At 40.0% G+C, this 13811-nt stretch overlaps 1 non-coding gene across 1 annotated transcript; it reads right to left on the bottom strand.

The window, feature by feature from the left end:
- Nucleotides 1-4939: 4939 nt before the first annotated feature.
- On the bottom strand, nt 4940-5046 carry LOC112910595 (U6 spliceosomal RNA). Its single transcript, XR_003233273.1, has one exon. It is a non-coding gene; the product is annotated as a U6 spliceosomal RNA (small nuclear RNA).
- Nucleotides 5047-13811: the final 8765 nt, after the last annotated feature.

The following is a 13811-nucleotide window of genomic DNA, read 5'->3' as shown; positions in this document are numbered from 1 at the left end:
ATTACTGTTGAGTTATCCATTCACCCAGGGAAGGATATTATGATTGCTTACACGTTTTGGCAATTATTATTTTTTTAAAGGATTTTATTTATTTACTTGAGAGAAAGGGAGAGTGAGAGAGAGAGTGAGCATGAGCAGGGGGAGAGGCAGAGGGAGAGGGAAAGGCAGACTCCCCACTGAGCAGGGAGCCCCATTTGCAGGGCTTGATTCCAGGACCCTGAGATCATGACCTGAGTTGAAGACAGACATTTAACCTACTAAGCCACCAGGTGCCTCATGTTTTGGCAATTATGAACCAAAGTACTATAAATATCCGTGTGCAGGTTTTTGTGTGGGCCTAAGTTTTCAGCTCATTTGGGTGAATACCAGAGAGCACAACTATTCTTTTGTATGGTATGAATAAGTTTAGTCTTGTATGACTGTCAAACTGTTTTCCAAAGTGGCTGTAGCATTTTACATTCATATCAGCAATGAATGAGAGTTCCTGTTGCTCCACATTCTTGCCAGCATTTGGTATTGTCAGTATTTTGGATTTTGGTCATTCTAATAGGTGTATAGTGGAATCTCGTTGTTTTAATTTGCAATTCCCTAATGATGCATGATATTGAACATCTTTTCATATGATTACTTGCATATATATGGTGTATCTTTCTCCATTCCTTTACTTCAACCTATATGTGTCTTTATATTTAAAGTGAATTTCTTGTAGATAGCATATAGTTAGGTCTTTTTTTAAAGATTTTATTTATTTATTTATTTATTAGAGAGAGTGTGTGTGTGTGCATGAGTGGGGGGAGGGGCAGAGGGAGAAGCAGACACCTCACCTAGCAGGGAGCCAGATGCAGGGCTGGATCCCAGGACCCTGGGACCATGATCTGAGCCAAAGGCAGATGCTCAGCCAACTGAGCTGCCCAGGTGTCCCATTTGGGTCTTATTTTTTATCCCCTTTGACGATCTCCACCTTTTAATTGGTATATTTAGATCACTGATCTTTAAAGTGCAGTTGAAGTAACATTTACCGTATTTGTTAATGTTTTCTGTTTCTTACTCTTTTTCTTGTTCCCATTTTTGTCTTCTATTCTTTTTATGCCTTGTTGGTTTTATTGGAGAATATTACATGATTTTGGTTTCTTAGCATTTCAGTTTTATGTCTTTTTACAAACATTTTAAAAAGATTTTTATTTTTTAAGTTATCTTCACACCTAATGTGGGGCTCAAACTCACAACCTCCAGATCAAGAGTCGCATGTTCTACCAACTGAGCCAGCCAGGCAGCCCTCAGTTATGTTTTTTATATATTTTTAGTGGTTACCCTAGAGTTTGCAGTATACACTTAGAACTAATCCAAGTCTACTTTCAAATAATGCCATACCACTTCAAAGGTAGTGTGAGTACCTTCTAATACGATTTATTATTTTTTTTAGCTGTTTTGTCCCACCTTTGCTTTTTAGTTTTAGAAGTTTCTATTGGGGCACCTGGGTGGCTTAGTCAGTTAAGTGTACAACTCTTGATTTCAGCTCAGTTCATGATCTCAGGGTTTTGGGATCCAAGCCCCAAGCTAGCCCTTAGCCCCCAAGCTAGCTCCATGTTGAGCTGGAGCCTGCTTAAGATTCTCTCTCTCTCTCTCTACCCCACCACCCCCACTCTCCCTCTAAAAAGAAATATTTCTATTGAGATATCAAGATCAGAGATTCTTTCTTCAGCTGTGTCCAATCTACTAATAAACCCATGAAAGGCATCTGTTACTTCTGCTACAATGTTTTTATCCTTAGCATTTTCTTTTGGCTCTTAGTTTTCATCTCTCTGCTTAACATTATCTGCCTGTTTTTGCATGTTGTCTACTTTGCCATTAGGCCCCTTATCATAATCATAGTTGTCATAGTTGCCTTAATCATAGTTGTTTTAGATTCCTGATCTGTTCAGTCCAACCTGCCTGCCATATCTGAGTCTGGTTCTGATGCTTACTCTGTCTTCATATTGTGGGGTTTTTATTTTGTTTTGTTTTGCCACTTGGTATGCCTTGTAATTTTCTGCTTAAAGCTGGACATGATGTATTGGTTAAAAGGATCTCAGGTAAATATGCCTTTAGAGGTGTGATGGCAAGGCATGGGGAATGGGGAAGTATTCTGTGGAACTATGATTGGGTCTCAGGCTTTAAATGAGCCTATGCCTCTGGGCTGTGAACTTCACAAGTGCTTATGTTTTATTTACCCTTAAGTGGTATAGGATGTCTAGAGTGGGCTGGAGTTGGGTTTTCACCTTTCCCAGAGTTGGTTAGGTTCTGATGACTCCAGTAGGTTAGGCATTGGTGAAATAGTTTATTTTGAGAGCAGGCCTTGTTAAGAACAGAATCCTCTGGTATGTTTCAAAATGGTTACTTTTTCTCTCCTCCTGATGGAAGTGTGAGGGATTTTCCTCAGATATTCACTGTGAGAACCTTCTAGAGCTTCTGGAGATAAAACTTACCAAAGTGTAGGGGTTCCCCTATGACTGGAACCCCTGGAGTTTTAAACACTTAGACGTGCCTACACTTGAGCCTCCAACAATTTGCCAGTTGTAGTACAGGTTTTCCTATGCTGGTACTGGTTCCCATGGAGGTTTCTGCTTATGGGTTCCTGCTCCTGTTTAACTAAAGATAAAAATTATCCAAATACCAAGAATATCCTTAGGAAAAGTGTATAGAATCATTGCAATTAGGCAGTAATTTTTCTGTTTTGTATGTCTGGAAGCAGAATGGCCTTCGGCAAATTTTTGAAACTAGCATGTGGCCTCATCTCCTCCCATGAGATGCCTTTTGGTCCAGTGGCCAAATACTCTTATGCTGTCGTGTAGCTTTCTTAAAAGTTCTGCATGATCCCAAGCTCACCCATACTCTTTAGGAAGTCCTATCTGTGTCAAGTATTCATTTTCACTCATCTTCCTTCATGTTCAAAAGAAGCTAATTTCTATTGATGATAGCTAATACACTATTTCTCTTTTACTTCCTAAAAATGCAGCGACTTAAAGCAAAGTAAGGAATCCCTAAAGAGTCTTGGAGGTTGGTTTCCAGGGAGAATTTTTAAAAGCAAGGGACCTTTCTGGTGACCCAGAAAATATTCCATATCAAATGATTATCTCCTCTCCAGGATGGCCTAATCTGCAAGATTTTACTCCTAATGAGGGACTGATGTTGAATTCATCATGCTCATCTGCTGGCCAGTGGCATCCTCTCTTAATGGACTTTTCATTTCCATGGTTATTCCTTGAATTTTTTTTAAGATTTTATTTATTTATTCATGAGACACACACACACACACACACACACACACACACAGAGGCAGAGACACAGGCAGAGGGAGAAGCAAGCTCCACGCAGGGAGCCTGATGCAGGACTCGATCCCGGGTCTCCAGGATCAGGCCCTGTGCTGAAGGCGGTGCTAAACCACTGAGCCACCGAGCCACCGGGGCTGCCCTTATTCCTTGAATAAAGGCTATTGATGAACTAGAGGGTTTTTATATATTCAAGGGTACTTCTTGTTATTCTTGTTATTCTTTAAGGCTTATATATATATATATTTTAGTAATTTCTACACCCAATGTGGGGCTCAAACTCACGACTCTGAGATCAAGAGCCACATCCTCTTCTGACTGAGCCAGCCAGGTTGCCTGTGTCTTGTTATTTATTTATTTAAAAGATTTTATTTATTTGTTTGAGAGAGAGCATGAGTAAGAGAGAGACAGAGAGAGCATGAGCAGGGGGGAGGGAGAGGGAGAAGCAGACTTCCTGATGAGCAGGGAGCCTGACATGGGGCTCTATCCTAAGACTGCACTTAACTGACTGAGCCACCCAGGTGCCTCTGTTATTCCTTAAATAGTAGTGATTTATTTCCACCCTGAAATCCAATGAAACTTATTATGGCACTTATTTCATATTGTAGTGATTTGTGTATGTGTTTCTTTCCCACTGGTAAATGGGAGAAGTGACTTTGTGTTGTTTAGCTCAACTTCCTTCTAGCACTAAGCACAGTCTGAGCCCTGTATACATTTGTTTTTAAGTAGCCTCCACCCCTAACATGGGCTTGAATTTATAAGTCTGGGATCAAGAGTCACATGCTCTACTGACTGGGCCAGCCAGGTACCCCTCCATACATTTTTTCACATATTTTTAATTGATGAAAAATAAAGATCAAATAATTAAGCACTTTATATTTCTGTTCATGCTGACATCACCTATTATTTTGACTTCATTTTACAAACCACAAAATGAAAATCAAAGGAGTAAGTGTTCTTTTTTCTACAAGCATGGATACAAGCAACCTGAAAAAAGAAGGTTTTTTTCTACCATGAGACACAGATACAGGATTTTTCTACCACTTGAATCACTTGTTAGATCTTTCAGTTGACCTAAAAATTTAAAGCTCTGGAAACAGTGTCAAAAATCTCAGACCATACTATACCACTGACCTCTTAGAGGCAGGATAAAACTATACACAGCTAATCTTGAAGGAATCTCAGAAACTGACATACTGGGTTCTCAATGTTCAGAGATCTGTCTTCCCTTATATTTAAGAAGAATAAGATTTAAAATAGTTAATAATATCCATTAGCATAAACAGAAAAATGGTAGGTCTTGCCTTGGATTTTGATTTACTTTTGAATTTTCTAATAATTCAAATGATTTTCTGACCATTGAAGACTTAGTATTAGATAGTAAAAATACTCCATTTTCATAATTTTTATTTACTTATTTTATTTTAAAATGTATTTACTTATTTTATTTATTTTAAAATTTATTTATTCATGAGAGGCACAGAGAGAGAGGCAGAGACACAGGCAGAGGGAGAAGCAGGCTCCTTGTGGGGAGCCCGATGTGGGACTTGATTCTGGGACTCTAGGACCACGTCCTGAGCCAAAGGCAGATGCTCAACCACTGAGTCACCCAAGCGTCTCTTATTTATTTTAAAAATATGGAATGTTTCACAAATTTGCATCTCATCCTTGTGCAGGGGCCATGCTAATCTTCTCTATGTCATTCCGGTTTTAGTATATGTGCTGCAGAAGCGAGCACCATAACTCTTTATTTTAAATGGCATTTGATTATGATCCTGTCTTGTTCAACTGGGCATAGCATTGCTCTGTTTTGCAGTGTAGTAATTAAGGAAGCTAGCTTATCTTATTTCTTGAAATTTAAATTGAAATTCTTTCTATTCCTAGTCAGATGGTGTTATTAAACTGAATCTCATGCTAATTTATTGTAAATAATGTAATATATCTTTGAGACTTTTAGATACTATGTATTTGTATATATTACAGCTGAGGAAAAAAATGTTCCAGTACCTTTATTTAATTTTGTCTCATGAGTACAAGGTATTTTGTTTTAGTGAATTATGGATATTTCTTTTCTAATTCTAATTATCTTCTTAGTCTTATTAGTTTACCATGCTGGTTTCCTAGTAACTATTAAAATAAAAGCTTATAATCCTTTTCTATAAGATTGTCTACCACTCTTTCATTCCATCCCCACATGTTATATTTTGGTTATAGGAGACCTGGACCATTGGGGCTAGGATTCAAATAAGAAGTCAGTTACATACAGGAACAGATGAGTAAAATGTCTTTCCTTAACTGAGTAAATAAAGCTATAGTTTATTGGCTAAATGTCATTACAAACATTTTCAAATTAGTTTTTTGTCAGATCTAGAGGTATAACTAATACCTCCATTTCAGGGCTATAATTGTGAAAGCTTTGTGAACCTTTAGAGAAATTAAAAAAAAAATTTTCAATTCTAAAATGAGAGCCTAATGAAGGACAATTTGCAAAGTAAGGCATGGACAATTTAGGAGATAGTCATCTATTCTTGGCAGTGCCCTTATAAATGGCCTGAAATTTTAGTGCTCAAAGTGAAGGGGACACTTTAGACAGTTATGTTGAATTGGCTAAGGACCTCTTTTTAAAAATTTAAATGAAAAAATAAAAAATAAAAATGTAAACGATCAAAAGAGTGACTTGTAGTGATACCAATCATTATTGGTCATTATGATGTTCTGAACTTATTCCAAATATAGCCATCTGTCCTCCCATACTGCCTGCGGTTCCTCATTTAGATTCTCTTGGCCAAGGGATTATGAATGAAGAGATGAGGCAGGTGTGGTTGCCTTGCTGGGCTGATTACTTCATTTCTGGATTCCTGAAATAGCTTTCTAATAGATTTCCTTGCATTCAGTCTTCTTCTTCAGTCAGTCTTCACTACTACTTCTTTGTACCAGATTCTAAAACATGGCTTTTGTTTTCTTTCTTTCTTTTTTTTTTTTTGGCTTTTGTTTTCATCTTCTTGCTTTTTTGCTTAGAAACTTCACAGACTCCCTACTCCCTACTAGTTTAAGTCCATGGTTCACAGTCTGATGTTCAAGATCCTTCATAATCTTGCCTAACTACCCATTTCACTCACTTGATTTAGAGTGTCAGCCATTGAACCAGGATAGCTAGGTTAGAACACTGCTGGAACCAGGAACAGAGTTTTAACTCAAAAGTGTCAAAACCATGACCTGGGATTCAACTATCTGTATTCACTTCCAGGACATAATATGAATAAAGACTGAAGTCTGTAGCTGGAAGACTTTAGAGAATGGGGTGGAAGGTGTGTGTTAGGCTGGGAAGTTCAGGATTTAATATTTGAACTAAGTATGGTAGGAGTTATTGGCTACATATTTTATGTAGCCCCTAATACTTATTGGTAGGAATAGGTATAGCTCTTGTTAGAGGAGACACACTGAGCAGGTCAGTACTCCCTATCCTCTCCATCAGCCACTGCATGTTCCCTTATGCCCTGAGCCAGGTGGTGTGGAGGATATGGTCCTTGGGACTATAGCTGTACCCTTGAGCAGATACTTCAGCTGACCTTAGTGGTGCCAGGAGTCTAAGATTTTTTTCTATGAAAAATTCTTGTTCCCAGTGCCCAAACCTTCCCTAGTAGAGGAATTTAAAGGGTAGCTCAAATGAAGGTCCAGGAATAAATAGCAAGGGCTGGGGTATGGTGAGCCAGAGAGATTAGAGCAAGTATCTAGAACACCATATGGCATAGGGTAGGTTGTTTGTTAATTGTTGAATAAAATGCAAAGTATAATGAGGGTAGCAGGCATTATCTGCAGATAGATTTTAGGGGCAAGATTAGGGTGGAAGTGGTTGGCAATATAATGATTTCAGGTGTTTATATGTTGAGTTTGAGGTGCCCATCAAGCAGCTGGATGTATCTTGCTTTGGTGGATATATCCAGCTGGTTGGTGGGCATTTCCAAGATGAGTGTGCAGGGAGGGGTCTGGTTGGTGATAGGAAATTGGAAGTCATGAGCGCTTAGTGATAGTTGAAATCCAGGGAATGGATGATAACCTCCTGGGAGTGTGTGTAGCATAAGAGGAGAAGGAGGATGAGGAAAGAATTCTTGGGAACACCAACTCTGAAGGACCAGAGAGAAGCTGAGAGGAAAGAGGCCAGCCAAAGAGTTAGCAGAAGTGACTAAATAATGGTGGCATGGTAACTGAACCATGAATTTCAGTAAGAATGGAAGGGTCAACATGACTGAATGCTGCAGAGAAACCAAGACAAAGCCAGAATTATGTCTAAGGGATATGATCAAATGGAGGTCACTGGTGACCTGAGCAAAGGTGTTTTGGTGCAATGATGAGATCAGTTCATGTGGTTCTGAGGTGAGAAAGTAGAGATAGTAACTCTGGATTATTCATTTAAGAGATTTTTCTGAGAAAGAAGGGAAAGAGAAGAGGAAGTAGCTAGAAGCCTGTGTGAGGTAAAGGAAGGATATTTTAAGGAAAGTCTTAAGAGGGTATAAAAGGGAGAGGCAAAGGGATCAGGAAAGTGGGAGAAGTCGAAGGTAAAAGGTCCCGGATGTGGGAAGGATCAAGATTGAGAGCACAGGTGGGAGTGGCCTTTAGGCCTAAAAGAGAGGAGGGATATCCTTTCCTCTGACCAAAAGATAGAGCGAATTACAATTATAGAAAGTGCAGAGTAAAAAGAAATTGAGGGCATTCATATGTTCTATCAGCAACCTTTTACTCACCAGTTCAGATCCTCTAAGCTTTATTTGTCTCAGTGGCCTTTGGCCTATTGCTTGTGTCCAAGCCCCTTCTCTGAGTTGGCTCTGATGAACTTATCAGTGTAATCTGCCAGCTTTTCACCACATGCCCTGGTACTTTTCTATGGGTGTGGAGACTCCATGCACAGTGGAGAGGAGTTAACTCCACCCAGGGATGCAAAGCTTTGGCTAATAAAAGATGAGAACTAGCTGTTAAATTATCTTTCTGTTCTCCTTGTCAACTGATCAGAGATGCAAGTCATGTATTTATACTCTTTCAAAAAAATGGCCCCGTGAGCTCAAGTGTGATACCAATGCACTTTCATATTGACTCTCTGATTCTTTCATTTTCCCTTTATGCTCCCCACTGCTCTCCTGGGATTGCACCCTCTAATAACAGATTAGGCTGAAGCACATGTTTCTGTATGTAAAAACAGTTGAATGTCAGCACTTTCATATGGTTCAGCCAAATAGCACATCAACCATTGCTCTGCTTTCTGGAGAACTTGGGCTAAGAAACACTTGATAGTCTTAGCGAAGTAGGTATAGTCACCTGCTGAATGTGACCTTGTATTAATAGCTATCATTTATTGAGCACTTGCTGAGTGTAGGGCGCTGTGGTGTTTTACATATATAATCTTACTTAACATATAAAGTAGGAATTATTTTCATACTTCTCATGAAAAAAAACTGATGTGATAGGAAGTTAGATAACCTGCTCAAGGCCATACATCTAATAAGTGGAACCAGATTTCAGACCTAAAACTGTTCGGTTTGTAAGTCTGCAATCTCTTTATAGCATTATGGCGATGTCTTGTCTAAGTTAAATGTGGTAGGGGAGTTAAACCAAAACCACTGAAGAAGATAGACTAGAGGTAGGGAAGGCCCAGCTAAGATTTAAAATCATAAGTTGATGTGACTCAGATTCATACAGTGGTACAGAGTTCTCCAACTATATTCAGCCATTTGGCTACAGAATCAGAGAAATCTGGTGACTGAATTGATTCAAGAGTGGGGTATGGTATTGACAGTCAAAGAAGAATAATAGAAAGAAGGGAGCACCTGGGAATTGAGGATGCAGCAAGAGAGAATAGTGATTGACCATAATGTGTCCAGACTGGGGAGGGGGAAAGTGAGCCAGGTGAAGGCCAACTAATTGGGAGAAGACGGAGGGGTTCTCAGGTCAAAGAGCAGATTTATTGAGGAGTGAAGAGGTGGAATGTCTGTAGAAGTTGTGGTCAGCATGGGATGTTGGTTTGAAGGTATCAAAGGTGTAATATTTCCCAGAGGAGTAGGTTGTTGAAATTGAATGGGGATGAGAGTCATTGGAATTGAGGAAGTCAAGGCACTATGAGGTCGTGGTGTTACATTGATCATTGATCACCCTTATAGATTTAGAAAACATCCAAGATGATGGTGGGACTATAGTGACCTATGAACCAGATGCCAGAATTCTTAATAAACATGACTGAAGCAGGAGATGGGTACACGACAGGAGCAAGGGAGAGGTAAGATGGAGTATATAGTTAATGTGATATTCAAGTAAGAAAGGATTTGTTTTGTTTTGTTTTGTTTTGCTTTGCAGGAGCTGGAAAGATCAGTAGTTTGGAGCACAGCTCAGAAAAGCCAAATCTAGTCTTGCTGCCTGTTTTTGTAAATAAAGTTTTATTGGAACACAGCCGTGCCCATTTGTTTGCATATTGTCTATGGCTGCTTTCAGGCTACAACAGTAGAGTCAGGTAGTCGCAACACAGCCACTATGTCCCACAACACCTAAAATATTTACTATCTGGTACTTTAAAGTAAATGTTTGCTAACCCCTGGTTTAGAAACACAGTGTGTAGGGGTGGGTGGGTAGGAGTAATGAGAATGGTAACACAGCTTTCCTTAACTCTCACTCCAGCCCAGTATGCAAACTCTAGACGAAAGAATTGCCTTGAGATGACTCTATGGGACATGTTGTTGTAGAGAGCCTGCTTTCAATTAGCAACAGGAGGTGAAGTGAGAATTCAGGGAAGAAGTAGGAGATGTAGGAGTAGACTTTGTGGAATAAGAGTTCCAGACTGTGCAGTGGAAATGGGAGAGAAAAAAGTGGCAAGTAGTGGATAAAGAAGGGGGAAGAGTGGAATGGCATTGAGAAAACTGTTGGATTGTTGATGGCCAGCCAGAATTTGCAATTTGGGTGGTGCCCAAAGATCACAGGCATAAAAAGGCAACGAGGAATTTACCCAAGGTTCTCATTTGGGTCAGGCTGAGCTACTTCCAGATTGCCTCTAGCTTAGTGAGGAATTCCAAATTCCAAAGGCAAGATGCCCATGGCAGGGTGGCTTCCAGGGCAGCCCTAGACCTTTCTAATTCCCTTGTTTTGGCAGTCTGAGAAAAATGCCATCTGGTAATTTTTCAATATAGAATGTGATCTTATTTTCCACTGCTGGAATATTTGTAGGTTTTACTTTCTGTTGATGGAGTTAGAAAGATTATAAATTTACTTTTTGTCACCTAGCTAGACAATGTGCATGCTGGTAACTCTTATTTAAAGGTAGTACATTATTTAAAAAATATATCTAGAAGGTGTCCCTGGGTCAGTCATCTTCTTTCTTTTCTATTTTGAATAATATTCAGAACCTTAAATTCCTTCAGGCCAGGGACCACATTTGGCTTTTTTGTTATTGTATCCCCAGTGCCTAGGAGTAGTTAAAAAGCTCAATAAATTTTTGTTGGATGAATGAATAAGGAAGGGGTTTCTTTTAATGGAATATGACTTTGGTAATAATGTTGAAAGTACTGGAAAATGCCATTTCAGATTTTCCATGAAAACTGGTGCTTGCTGCACACTTCGTGTGTTTATAATGAAGTAGCTCTGGAGAGACGTACAAGAAACCAATGAAGGTTGGGGGTGTGGGAGATCTAAGTGGGAAAGGGAATGGGACAACCTGGAGAGGGGTAGGAGATGTAAATGTATTAAATACTGAAACATTAGCAACTCATTTTGAAGTTACTAGGGAAGCTCATAGGCACTCAAGAAAAGCATCTCTCTCACCTGGTAAATGACAGGACATGTGCCTTTGCAGGATACCACAATCCCTACTATTCCATAATGTATGCCTGATATAGAGGCCTCATGTAAAGGGGGCAGTCACTCTTAGCTCCAGTCAGTTGTTGCCACACTTGGTCAGTCCAAAGTGGCCAGATTCCCCCATTTTCCAAGAGGACTGGAAAAGTCAGATTTTTTATGTAAAATCTTCCAGATTTTATTTTATTTTTTTTTCTTTTTTTTTTTAATTTTTATTTATTTATGATAGTCACACAGAGAGAGAGAGAGGCAGAGACACAGGCAGAGGGAGAAGCAGGCTCCATGCACCAGGAGCCCGACGTGGGACTCGATCCCGGGTCTCCAGGATCGCGCCCTGGGCCAAAGGCAGGCACCAAACCGCTGCGCCACCCAGGGATCCCAATCTTCCAGATTTTAAAAGTTGGCGAGGGGAGCACCAGAGTCACTCAGTCGGTCAAACCTTTGGTTCAGGTCATGATCTCAGAGTTCTGGAGTTGAGCCCTGCATTGGGCTTCCTGCTCAGCGGAGAGTCTGCTTCTCCCTCTCCCTCTGCCCTTCCTCCCTGCTAGTGCTCTCTTGCTCTCTCTCAAATAAATAAAATAAATAAATAAATAAATAAATAAATAAATAAATAAAATCTTTTAAAAAATGTTGGCAATGAATTCATTTTTGTGGAAAGTGAAAACTGCAGCCTGGGGGCACCTGGGTGGCTCAGTCTGTTGAGTGTCCAACTCTTAGTTTCAGGTCAGGTTGTGATCTCATGGGTGAATACTGCTTCAGTCTCCCTGTTCAGCACTCAGCAGGAAGTCTGCTTGAAGATTCTCTCCTTGAGCCCCTGCCTCCACTTGCTCTCTCTCTGTCTCAAATAAATAAATAGATCTTTGGGGGAAAAAACCTCCTATAGTCTGTATACAACCTCTGATCCAGAAGAATCTAGAACCTATGCCTCTTCAAAAAATCTGGAAACTGTTTCATTTTTTAAAAGATCTTATTTATTTGTTTGTTTAGAGAGAGAGTGTGTGCAGACAGGGTGGAGGGGCAGAGGGAAAGAGAGAATCTCAAGCAGATGCCACACTGAGCACAGAGCATGACGTGGGGCTTAATCTCATGACCCTGAGATCATGACCTGAGCTGAAATCAAGAATTGGATGCTTAACTGACTGAGGCACCCAGGCACCCCTAAGATTTTATTTTTAAGTAATCTCTATACCAATGTGGGGCCAGAACTCATAACCCTGAGATCAAGTCTCATGCCCCAGTGACTGAGCCAGCCAGGCACCCCCTAGGAGCTTTTATTTTATTTTATTATTTTATTTTTTTTACCAAGTGGTGGAGTTTGTGGCACTCTAAGAACCTTTAGGGCTACAACTTTTTAAAAAATGTTTTATTTATTTATTTGAGAGAGAGAGAACACACGTAGACACAGAAGGAGAGGGAGAACCAGACACCCCACATCTTTTTTAAAAATTATTTATTTATTTGAGAAAGAGAGAGCACAAGCACGGAGGAGAGACAGAGGCAGAGGGAGTGGGATAAGCAGGTTCCCTACCGAGCAGGGAGCCCCATGTGGGGCTCGATCCCTGGGATCATGACCTGAGCCAAAGGCAGATGCTTAACCAACTGAGGCACCCAGGTACCCTGAGGGCTACTATTTTATGTACTGTTTAAAGCCAAAGATACCAAGGGGCAATAACAGATGTTGGAGAGAGGTGCTCATGCGTGGTTGTTCAAAGCATGCACTGTACGATTGCTCCTGACCACGGAAGAGAGAGGAAGGTTGAAATACAGTCCACCAATGGAGACCTTCATGATGGTTGGATCAAGCTGGTAACATCAGAACCCCTATAAATGCAACATCACTAAAAGAGACAACCAGGTGTGATGTGCCACCTGGTGAAGCCACAGGAAATACCCAGCACTGTCAAAGAATTATTCTTGCAAAAACCAAACCAAACCACTAAAACCAAATTTGATTGATCCTGTAGATCAGGGATTTTCAAATTATCGTCTCCCAGCCAAATCTAGCCCTTTACCTGATTTTGTAAATAAAGTTTCATTGAGACCCAACCACACCCATTTGTTTACCTATTGTCAATAGCGGCTTTTTTTTTACCACAATGGCAAAGTTGAAACCATATGAACTGCAAAGCCTAGAATATTTATTATTTGGATCTTTAGAGAAAAATTTCACCAACCTCCATGCCAGATCTAGATACTTATTCACAGGAAATAAAGAGGACAGAGGAGCATGCTGAACCAACATCATGGGGGATGCAATCAGTACAGCCCAATGTGTGGAATGGTCCCCAGTACAAATGATCCAGTTCTTTCCATAAAAAAGTGGCAAGAAAACAAAAAGGAGGCAGAACTGTTACAGATTCCAGGAAACTTATAAGACATGTCTGCCAACCAAGGAAATGGGAGTAATGATAGGATATTTGATGAGATTAAGGAATTAGTCATTTTTGGTAGATGTGAAAATGGCATTATACTAAATGCAGTGATATTTGGGGTTGGATCCTGGAGCAGCAAATAGGACATTAATGGAAAAAACTGATAAAAATCCACATAAAATCTGTGGTTTAATTAATAGTAATGTACCATAGTACTGGATCATGCTAATGTATGATGGTAACATTAGGGAAACTGGGTGAGGGGCATACAGGGAACTCCCTATCATCTTTGCAACTTTTC

This window comes from Vulpes vulpes, chromosome X (assembly GCF_048418805.1).
Source record: "Vulpes vulpes isolate BD-2025 chromosome X, VulVul3, whole genome shotgun sequence".
Taxonomy (NCBI): domain Eukaryota; kingdom Metazoa; phylum Chordata; class Mammalia; order Carnivora; family Canidae; genus Vulpes; species Vulpes vulpes.
Note: the sequence above shows the minus strand (reverse complement) of the source record. Positions and strands in the feature narration are given on the sequence as shown.